Here is a 12,583-nt window from a genome sequence, read left to right as displayed (position 1 = left end):
AGATGTCCTAGAGAAAGACCTTTTGGTCTGAAGGACTAAAAATTGGAAAACAGTAGCAAAAAAAAAATGGTTAGCCAGGAAAAAACTTCCTGAGATGGCCAAGGTCCACCCTGGGCTGTCGAGCCATTGATGATGATGATGATGAAAAACTGTCCATATACTTATGTTAATATATTTTTATGCCCTTAGAAGCTATAACAAAAACATTGTTATGAGAGTATATTTGTTATATGATACACTTAAACGTAATCATATAAGAATATATTAATCTTAACCCTTTTTTATTGATATTTTATTAATTTAATATTAAATTTAAAAATTAACTTAAAAACTAAAAATTAATATTGACTTTCAGATTGGAAGCGTAATCAGAATGCAAGAAAAAATTCACTTTCATGAAACCAACACACGTTTCAATTATCTGGAGTGAAGGACAACCAAAGCGTCTTATGGTTAGCTTGACGGTAACAAATAATTTTCTGCTTTTCAATGAATATAAAGTACGTTGGGCGTTTTACGATTATATGATTCTAATAAACTATTTTAATGCTTATAATTTAGGAGAATATGTTAGTCGGTGCAAACTGAAAATGGTATTGTAAATCATCAAGCTGTTCATCAGATTCGAACCTGGGTCACTCGTGTCAAAAGTTAACTATTTCAAGTAGTTTACATATGGTTACATATAAGTTTTGGGTCAATTGTTTTTCATTATATTTTGTATAAAGCATTTTCGATAATTATCATTATTATTTTTAAGTTGGACATACATTATTTATTCTTTGATGCTTTTATTGTAGTGATCTTTTAGAAAAACGCATTTCCAGTTTAGTAATATATTAAAGATAATCCCGTGCATATAACGTTCTGCAAAGCATGTTTTGAAGTACCGTGTTTTAGATTTCTTTGAGATTGTTGCAGGGAGAGATGATTTTAAACTGAAAGATTTAAGAAAAAAGAAAAATAAGGTTTATTTCCTCCTTCAAAAAATCCCTTTAGTTCTTTTGCTTTTTATTATAATCCTTATATTTTAAAAGAAACTAGATGATTAATTTCGAAATTGTTACAACTGGATTCTAATCTCATTTATTCATTCGATTAAATAACACGAAAGTGAGCTTTTCCATAGCAAGAAAAGGAACAAAAAGTGTCCTAGAATAGAATGTTTGGATGTGGAAGGAGAAGTAGGAAAAAAACGGGGGGTAGACTGTCCTTTGTGAATTGGAAATACGTTCCCCTTCGGTTGGAACCTTTGATTACAGTCTTTCTTTCGTAAAATCATCTAATGAGCTTTTATTTACTGATTCTTTAAATAGAACAAGTCGGAGAACGTCAGAGATTAGATGAAAAATATTCGTTCGGAAAAAAAATATCCCCTTCCCCCTAAAAATAATATTTTACACACCTGAATTCTTCATGCGAAGTATATTTTATAAATATAATCCTATATTATAAAATGTCAACGCGTTGAATAAACTGTGAGTATTTTTTAGGACCATTTGCTTTTCACTTTTATTTACTTTATTTATTTCTTATTTGAAAAAAATACAATTTGTTTACTCTATTTCCTCCTACCAATCTTGTCTATAGATCGCACATGCCCTGTAAAAACTGTGGTGCAATATCTATACAGGTTTGATGTGGAAAAACTCTAAAATTTGTGTGGATGATTATTTCATCGCAAATCTTAACACCAATAATTAATAAAGCCTTAACCAATATGCATCTCGTTGGTGAAGAAAGTTTGATTTATCGGAGCCCAGTATGTTTGGAGAATAATGAATGTATTTTTAAACTATTTAGCTAAATTCTTGTGTGAAATGATGCTAGACCATGTCTTGAACGTATAGAAAATGCTTTTGGACCATTATTAGAAGTTTAAAAGTGAATAATTGTGAAATTTCAAGATACTGTCAAGATTGCGGTTCAAGTTGAACACGAATTATTTTGCATTTTTCCAAATTTCCGCTACACAAATGAAGTTATCAACACTCAACACAATTTTGTTAGCGATATTACTCGTGATATTACGATACCAAATATTTATCACTAACGATAACAATAGATACATTATTGCATTTCATTATTATTTTCATCCGTAATACTCGCGTCAGTATTGTATTCAATATTTATCGTGGTAAATAATAATCACGATACTATCGTTGTCAATAATTATAGCGATATTATCATCGATAATGATATTGCCATTATTGATGCGGTTGCGAGATTATCGTGGTCTATAATTATCGTAGATTTGAGTTTTATCTTACAGCATTTAATTCATATTATATCGTAAATATTTTAAAACGTTATCCCGATGTTTTAAAAATACTCGCGTCAAAAATACGATACGTCGCGTTAAAAGTAATACGTTACACTCGCGTCAATATTAATCTCTCAATAACAATTTCTATTTTATTGTCAATACTAATCTCTATACTATCGTTGTCAATAATCATAGCGATATTATCATCGATAATGATATTGCCATTATTGTTGTGGTCGCGATATCATTGTGATCAAAAATTATCGTAGATTTGATGTTAATCTTACAGCATTTAAATCATAATGTATCGTAAATATTTTTAAATGTTATCGCGATGTTTTAAGAACACTCGCGTCAAAAATACAATGCGTCGCATTAGAAATAATTCGTAATACTCACGTCAGTATGGTATTCAATATTTATCGTTGCCAATAATAATCGCGATACTATCGTTGTCAATAATCATAGCAATATTATCATTGATAGTGATATTGCCATTATTGATGTAGTCGCGAGATTATCGTGGTCGATAATTATCGTAGATTTAATGTTTATCTTACAGCATTTAATTCATAATGTATCGTAAATATATTAATATGTTATCGCGATGTTTTAAAAATATTTCTATTTCACGATACATCTATTATAATTAGCTATATTAGGTAGATTTATAGCAAGAATATTTTCTTATAGATAACTGTCTAACTGCTTCCCTTTCTGCTTCAGCAAAAATTTAATTGCTTCAATGGTTCGGCGAGAAGCAATCGTATTTAACTGAAGCAATCTAAGGAAAAACCAATTTCGTTCCAATACGCTCCTAGAATTCATTTTTAATCGAAACGCTAACAGATTGCACTCTCAGATATTTAAGAAATAAACCTTTTTCTTTTTAATTTTCTTCCACCGCCATTTATTTCTCGGGCCTTTCTCCGTGGCAGACTTTTTCCATTTCTTCCAGGACATTCCTGGAAACAGGAACATTCCTGAGGCAACCCTTTATTTTCCCGGAGCTTTTGCTTCTCCAGAAATACCGTAGGAATGTTGGAGGGCTTTCGTTTGAGAAAAACAAAAGAAAGTTTTCTCTTTTCGTCGAAAATACTTTCTAAAGGGGGTAGGGGGAGGGAATCGTAGGAACAAATTGGATATTGCCGAGTTTTCGGCAAACAATTCTTAAATACGCATTTTTAATCCTGTTGCCGAGGGAGAAAGAAAGGGGAAAGGAATCAGACATGATTTATGTTTTTCGAAGCAAAATTTTTAAAACTCTTGGCTAACCTTGTAGCAACGTTTTTATTTTCGTTAAGGCAATTTATTAGTAAACTTGAAGTCTCTATAGCTTTTTTTTTTCGGAAAAAATAAAGAAGTAAATTCTCTGACATATTTTTAAACTTTAAAAATCGAGAAGAAAAAAACAATAAATTTATTTTATTTGTTTGTATTTTTACAATTAATTATTTAATTCTTACTGGATTTTCCCTAATGCCTAAAAGGCTGGATAAGATTAAATTGCTTAAACTAAGAAGATGAACTAAGCAACAACAATAGAAAGAGATGATGATAAAAAGATTATATTGATAAAAGATTGATGAATCATCATTCAAAATCATTTTTATTAAAGTTCAATCGAAATTATTTTCACCCAGATTCTTTCAATTAATTTCAGAACTATCCCCTTTCAAAGTCAATCAAAATCATAATGATTTTAATTCAAATTCCTTAAAATTATCAAATCAATTATATTGGCTAAAAACCGTTTATTATTAAAACTTATTGTAAATCGTTTTTAATCAAATTAGTTTAAAATCGTTATCCATCAAATTTATAAACATTCATTTTTTAATCTTGATAAACGAAGAATTGAGAATTTTTCGAAGTAATATTTTAAAATCGAAAATAATGGTACATAAATTAATTCACTTAATTTCAAAAACCATCTTTCACGAATAAGTTTCTGTATTATATCAATTGCATAGCTCCTATCAAATTAATATTTTGAGTACCACTATCAATTTCTTTATTAAAGAAGTTTTTGTGTCACTCCAATTTTATAATTTCTTACTACATTACATTAATACTCATTTCAAGACTTTCAATAATCATTAATTTAAAAAAAAATTGTTTTACTACATTTGTTGAGTTTCATATTAATTTTTTCTGGTTAATTTAAATACATAAATAATTTCTTTTTTTCAGCTAAAATGGAACAAAAGCTCAAAGTTCTACTCCAATTGCATGATTTCTATCAAATTAAATATTTTGTGGTCCCGCAGTGGACTGATTGTAAAGACACGTTTCCCAGTAGAATGCCGAAGTCAAGCGTCACAGGCTGCGATCAGTAAGCGGGTGGGTGACCACTTTGCTCACCCTACGTAGGGACCGAGGATCCTCGGTATCGGTCCTCGTTAAACTGTTCTACCGTAAAATGCTTGACTTCACGCGCAGGTCGTCGGGCTACCAAAACAGAGGAGTCATTCTGTTGAGTATCAAAATTTTGATATCAAGTGTCATCATCCTTGGGGATGTTTCCCAGACCGTCGCCAATAGCCCACTGTGCAACTAGCTCTAGTTTGACGTGAATAGAATACCTACCTAATATTTTAAGTTACAATATCGTTTTTTTATTGAGGACGTTTTTGTGTTATTCCAGTTGCATAGTTTCCTACTACTTTAATATTTTGAGTTCTAATCACAGTTACTTAACCGCTTCCCTGATTATCCCGAGTTAACTCGGGTATGTATAGATTGCAAATACTTATTATCCCGAGTTAACTCGGGTATGTATAGGATTGCAAATACTTATTATCCCGAGTTAACTAGGGTATGTATAGGATTGCAAATACTTATTATTCCGAGTTAACTCGGGTATGTATAGGATTGCAAATACTTATTATCCCGAGATAACTCGGGTATGTATAGATTGCAAATACTTATTATCCCGAGATAACTCGGATGTAGCAGAATTTGTCATTACGTTCTGTTTCATCACGTTTTTACTCGCCGGAAACAAAATAATAATAATAATAATGATCTGTTGTAATTGGAAGTTTGCCAAGTATGCGAGTTTTGCTGTTGGATTGTGGGACTGCGCACGTGTTTTGGGCTATTTTATGTTCGTTGGTTGCTGAATTTACATAGAAAAGGGTAAAATAGTGGCGTAGCACTTCACAGGTGATTGGAAAGTATTATTTTGTGTTGTTCATTGTTTTAAAAACTGTCATACAAAGACTAATATCTTAATTTTTTTCTTTCCCCCTTGATCACTCGGGATAGTAAACTGACAGTAAATTAAATGCTTTTTATACATAAAAAGTTAAAACTTGTGTATTAGGTTTCGTTTTAGTTCTTTGTACCTATTAATAAAATTTGTTGATTTTTTGCATTTTTCCTTTTCTTTTCCAAAAAAATTGGTAAGAGAGCGATTCAAAAAGGGATTTGTATCACCTCAATCGTAGATTTTGTTATATTTAACTGTAACACAATAATAATTTTCGTCTTATAGACAAAACAGAACGAAAACACGAATGGTGGCTTTTGATTAGTTCTGTCCATCCTCCCATTGCTCAAGAAAGAGGTGACAGTGAGTTGTGTGATGTGGACTCTGATTTGCTTTCTATCTTGGAGAGTTTCTGAAGAGAAAGCAAGATGGAGGGCGGACCAAGACATTGAATAATTGCCTCCAGGAGAATTGATTCCCTCTCCCTTTGAGGGGTTAAGAGGGAGGAGGGAGATGGTGTGGCCAGGTAGATTGCAGATCCCCTTCAAGGCAGAGAAAGCTTTTCTTTGCCTAAAAATACATCTTGGGAGATTAAACGTCTCCGAGCAGCGAAACTCTTCGTCACGGATTTCTAACTCCTGTCACCCTATCCTGTCGATTTCTCCTGTAGGAATGTTTCTCTTATTGTTATGTCATCCAGGTCACTCCTTTTCCAAAGAGTCGAAGAACAAAGAAATCGAACGTTTTGTGAAAATCATAGAGTTTTGTTGAATCATAACTATTTAGATCTACAAGACATGGGTGATGATGATCTAAATTTCGTGATGTATTAAAGTACTGAGCAATCCGAAATTTGGAGACATGTTGTTAGAAAACTATTGAATGAAATGAGGAATTTCTATGAATTTTGGTACTAAACTCAAACATATGGTGCTTTTAAGAAAATGTTGAACCCGTTTTATTGTAATAATAAAATATTTCTTATAGATAAGGTAGCACTTCATTATATTGCAATACGACTGAACATAACCTTTAAAGGCAAAAAACAAAGACAGTCGAACATTTCGATACTAAGGGAATGGTACTAATGCATCATAATTGTATCATAAGTATCATTCTTTGCTTCAACGCTGTTGGTGGTGAACGAACCCGTCCTCGCTGACTACATTAATTCTGACTTAATGTGATGTTTTCTGATTTATTTTAGATAATAAAAAATTTCTATTTTTCAAATATATATTCTCGATGTACTTTTAAGAATAACTGTCTTTATATTTGACGCCCGGTGGCTGAGTGGTAGCGCCTTCCGCTCCCGTGCCACAGGTCCTGGGTTCGATCCTCGTGTCGGGCAAGGTTGACTCAACCTTTCATCCCTTCAGTGGGTCGATAAATGAGAACCAAGCATGCTTGGGAACTAAACACTGGGGGTTCCGCGTTCGGCTGACCACCTGACCAGAACATCTGCTCCCGCATCCCAGAGCCCAAGGTCAAGAAAACTGAGATGGGCACAGTAGGCCTTGGCCCTCTATGGGCTATCGTGCCACTAAGTTCAGTAGTTAGTAGTCTTAATATTTTACCAGTAATACGTAGATTAAAATAAATACATAGTCATCATAAATATATTAAAAAATATAATGTAAAATTTATATTATCAAATAAAAAAAAAGGTTAAACTTTGTGCTGTTTATGAATAAGGTTGAGCATCAAAAAATTTCGGTAAAAAATACTGGCATTCTGAGTGCCGGTACTTTTCTATTTTTACCATCTATATTTCTATTTTTACTACCTATTTTACCATAAAATTTTAAGAAACCAAAAAATCTCGTATACCGTCATTTTTTCAGTAATACTTACTGTATTCAATACTTACTGTATTGTACAAATCACTGTAATCAAGTAAATATTATTGAAAAAAATGCGGTACCGTAAACCGGGGCGAGTCTACCCATCCAGGGGCGAGTCTACCCATTTCAGTTTTATTTAATTTTCACTATTTTAAATTGCTAATAGAATTTCTTTTACCGACGGAGGACTTAGTTTAGACTCTAAGGAAGATGACGCTGTAGTAGTTTGATCCGTTTTTATTTATTTGGTGTCTTTTTAACCGACCTGTTCAAACGTCTTTTGAGAGATTTGTATTGAAAATCAGCAAACTTTTAGTTGGTGCTCCGTAAGTATATTATTATTATTACTATTTTCACTTTGGTTAAGTGATAAACTTATCTAAGACTAAGATTACATTAATTTTATATGAAAAAAAACAAAAAGAATGTAAGTTTTGCTGTTGTAAACAAAAAGCCAGAATTCGCGGGGCGAGTCTACCCATTCGTATTTAGTTTTAATAAAGCATAATAATATAATTTAGAACTTTGTTTATATTAAAATTAAGTCATTTTAAATGAATTTGAGTATATTATTTTAATTCTGCATTGATAAATTTATCATTAATAAGAAAATTTATAGGTTAAATATAAATGTAAATATAAAATATGTTTATTTTACCTATTTTTTCAATTTTTATATTACAAAATTAACTTTTTTTATTTAATGCAAGTTAAATAAATTATTATTTATAAATTATTATTACCTCCCAAAAGAATGGGAAAAGGATTTTTCATGATTCCCAATGTTTGAATTTCGATTTTGTTAATAATCTTTAATTATTATTATTTATTAATTATTTAATTGTAAATTTATATTAATTTTAATTTATTTTTATCAACAATAATCAGAAAAAAATGTTATTTTATAATGTTAATGATTATAAAAACAAAACTGTGATCAAAATGTGATAATCGATCAAATACTCAATTTGTGTTATTTTATGAATAAAAAAATGGAATATATAATAAAGTTATGAATTTTACTTCATAAATATCCTATATAGTAACTAAAATAACAATTTAATAGTAAAATTTGATTATTTACAACGTTAACATTCATTTTAGTAGAATGGGTAGACTCAACACCTCCTAGAAGTATGAAGGCCTCAGCACGGATCAATTTAGTAGTCCGATGTGACGAAGTTAACTGCGCAGTTGATGAAAAATAAGAAAGATGTCATTACGTTCGGGGTACTAAGCTGCGCAGTGGTTGAAAATACGACATATGTCATTACGTTTGGACTACTAAAGGATATTTATGGTAACCCGTGCAGAGGCCTACTCTTTTCTAGGAGGTGTTGGTAGACTCGCCCCATATGAGAGATTTGTCAGCAGTTCTGAAAAAATATACAGTAACAAGTTAGAAGAAAAAAAAGCAGTTAAAGACTATTTTCCCTCTCCCCATTCTTCCTCGATATCACATTTATTATAACTTTATACATAATATTTAGTTATTAGTTATTATTAGTTTAGAAATTATTTAGTTGTTTCATTCTATTAATATTATATAGTAATTTTTTAAAATATATATGCCTTTAAAAAGCAAAGAAAATCTTCAAATTTTGTTCACTCTTACAACTTTTAATTCAAAAGCTAAAATTTAACTTAATCTTTAAAAAAATTCAAAGTTCTCCTAGTCATATTTTATTTTATTTTATTTTACAACCGTCGTTGAACAGCCGACCCAATTTTGGGTTTACGACTACTAATGTTCAACTCCGTAGCCTTATAATTTCGAACCAATCCAGAAGACAAGGAAACTCTTGGATCAGTACCCCCGGTGGTATGATTTGTTATGGGAACATGGAGAACTTCATTACTCGACAGAATTAGAACGCATGAGTCACCATTTAATACACGGCCGACGGGGATCGAACAAATGCCCTCTTGGACATGGGCCCAGTTCAACCAGGCTATCCCGGCCCTACTAGTCATATTAAATTAATAGAGAAGTTAATTACGTTTGAAGGAGAAAATCATTTGTCAAAATCAGTTTTATATGAAAGTTTAAAATTATTTTGTACTGTGAGAACAAAGAAAGTGTGATCAAAACAACCAGAATATGGTAAAATTCATCGCGCTTCTAACTCTACGGGAACACCAAAAAGCTCGGTAATTTCTACCGAAGCACTTTGGTAATAATTTTGGTATAGTTAACAATGAAATATTGTTTTGTGTCATGTGATAAAATTTGGTAACTGTGGTTAAATTTAGTAATTTTATCATAATTTATACTTTAAATTTATTCGGTTAAATTAATTTTTTCTTGTTTTGCATTTTTTACTAATTGTGTGATGATGAGAACTAAAATTTTGAAAACCAGAAATTCCCAGCAAACCGTTTCCATATGAACGAAAAAATTACCAAACGAATGGTTTAAATACTGCATATTTTGTTTCATTTTATTTTAATTTTTTTACCGGTAACGTCATTACAATACAGTACTGTTCAGAATATTTTTCTCTGTATAGTCAATCACATATGTTTTCTGATCTGTTTTCATCGATTGAATTTTTTATTTGTTTAAACATTACCATTATTTAACAACGAATCTTATAACTAAAATACTGAAAACTATATAATGAAAAATATTAAAAATCGTTTAATTAAAAATTACCCATCCGCATATTTAGTAAAAATATCGAACTACAAATCAAATGAGGAATTTTTTAGTTTCAAAGATCTGTTAGATTATAGGATTAGATCTGTTGAAAATTAAATATATATGCGAAATCAGATGCATTTTTTAAAACTAAAATTAAAATTTTTTAACTTAAATATAAAGTTCAAAACTTTTAATCTGACTTGCAATAAATAAAAGTTAGAGATTTAGGATTAGTTCATTTGGAAGAAATGAATTATTAAAAGAAAAAATAAATTTTCTGATAAACGAGTAAAACATTTTTCCATCTTAATTTGAAATATAATTGATAAAAAAAATATGTAATATAATTTATTAAATAAAACTATTTTTTGTGGGAAATTGGTTTTTATTTGAAATAAACGTAATTTGAAAAGCAAAATAACATGTATAGCCATGTTAAAACACAATTATAAGCTCTTGCGATTGAAATTTAAAATTTTATTAAATTGCTCAATTGAAGTTTACTAAATATTTTAATGTGAAAAATGTTTAAATTTAAATTCAAAACCTATGCTTTTCATTTGCATAAGATCAGTTATATTGCAATTGTCGAAATGCAATTTTATTTGTAAAAAACGTTTGTTTGGAAATAAATTTTTCATAACTAAATTTTTAAGCACATCAAGTGTCAATCTGAATTTGAATTTATCAATTTAAACATAAAGTACCGTAATTCTCCGCTTGATTTGTAAAAGTTTTAAGAAGTTAAAAAGAAATTTCAAAGTTGAATTTTCCCATGCTCTGAAGAACGGGCATGAAATTTTTAGTTTAGTTGTTATTTTAGTTTACTTGTCTGTTAGTTTACTCACTAATACTTCCATTTGACAGGTGTAAAACATTCTTCAAATAAATTTTTCTTGAATTTCTTTTACCAGGTGTTCTAAGGAACCATGAAAAAAAAGGGGAAAAAGGAATTTTTTTCCGAAACAATTCTTCGAAAAAAAAAAAAACGCTGGAGGGTTTAAATCATAAATTTACACTGTCATTCGATTGCCAGTGAAGGAAGGAAAACCATAGGTATACAATGACAACCTTTTGTGCAGAATCGTTTAGCAACAAAAACCAAAGTTACAAAGAAGTGGTTAAAAAAGGTAGCAGTTAGTAGCTAAGGGGGGAGGTACGACAACAGTTTTTGATAGACATGTCTTTTCAAGTCCGTTTAGTTCACGCTGTGTTTCAAAAGAAAGTTCCCTTATCCGAAAAATTTGCGACGAAGTTTAAAAAAACTGTTTTTCTTTTTTTCGTAAAATGATAAATGGAAGGTTTCTGGGAATTTTCAAACCCCTTAAATATAATGGGAAGGAAGTACAAGAAAAATGTTAAATGTTCTGATAATTATGTTGCAGAACAAGTATGCTGTAAATGGAATAGAATATTTGTGCAAAACATTCTAGTTTTTATTTAGCAATTAAGGAAATAATTAGCTTATTTAAATTTAAATCATGCTGTATTTCGAAAAGATGTATTCTGTACTTGAAAATAAATATTTAACAATTGTAATAAAGCTTCATATGTTCTATTGCATATGTTTGATCCTAATAAATAAATTGGAAGTTTTGAAGAAAAAAAATATGTTATCAAATTCAAAACTTTAATGCAAACTTTATTAAAATTTTGAATTTGTTAATATATTTAATGTATTTCATAACTTATTTTAAAATAAAAGCAAAACGTTTATGGAAATATTTTTTTTAAGAAATTTTGTTAAACTTAAACTTAAAATCGCTATTCCTTCATGCCAGCCTTAAATGTATTGAATATTAATAAATAGAACTTTTCTTAAATAAAATATAAATTTTGAAGCAATATATAAGGCTAATAGACTTTTTTTTTCGCATTTAAACATCGCCAATTTGAATATTGAATTCTAAATTTTATAAAATATAATTTAAAAATCAGTTTCGGATAACTATTTGAGGTTTGAACCATTGTGCGTTCTTTTAAAAGTATTTTTTTAGAATTAAAATTGAGAAATTCTAAGAAAAAGCAGAAATTGGTCATATATTTATTTTAGATATTATTGCTTATAATAAAAAGATCGTGTTTCATTTTCTAATCATTTTTACATAAAAAATTACGAAAATTACTTTTTTTGCATTTTTATCAATAAAATCAGAACGGGCAACAATTATTTGTTTTCCCTGGTTCTGGATGGAAAATTTTGCAGTTTTTTTTTGTAATCAGCGAGGGAACAAACGGTATCTCTGTTTCAAAAATCAGAATGTAATAGTGAAATAATATGAATTTTCCAATTTCGCATAAAAGCTTTGAACTACTGTACAGGGCCCATGAGTATACTGTAGACACCCAATGAGGTGACCTAGGTTCGATCCCAGCATCGGCTGATCAATTCGAATTCTGCTCAAGGCTCGCACCGCTCAGAGTGTTGACATAAAATATCCTCAGTGATAGACAAATCATGTGTGAGAATCCCCTTGCCTTCGTGCTAGCCGTGAGAGGTTTCGTGGTTTTCCTCTCCATGTGATGCCAATGCGTGTCACTAACATCAAAAAGTCCACCACAAAGGCTAGTTTGTCCAAATGCTTGATTTAGGAATTTCCTTGTCTTCTAGGTTG

This window comes from Parasteatoda tepidariorum, chromosome 8 (genome assembly GCF_043381705.1).
Source record: "Parasteatoda tepidariorum isolate YZ-2023 chromosome 8, CAS_Ptep_4.0, whole genome shotgun sequence".
NCBI lineage: Eukaryota > Metazoa > Arthropoda > Arachnida > Araneae > Theridiidae > Parasteatoda > Parasteatoda tepidariorum.
Note: the sequence above shows the minus strand (reverse complement) of the source record.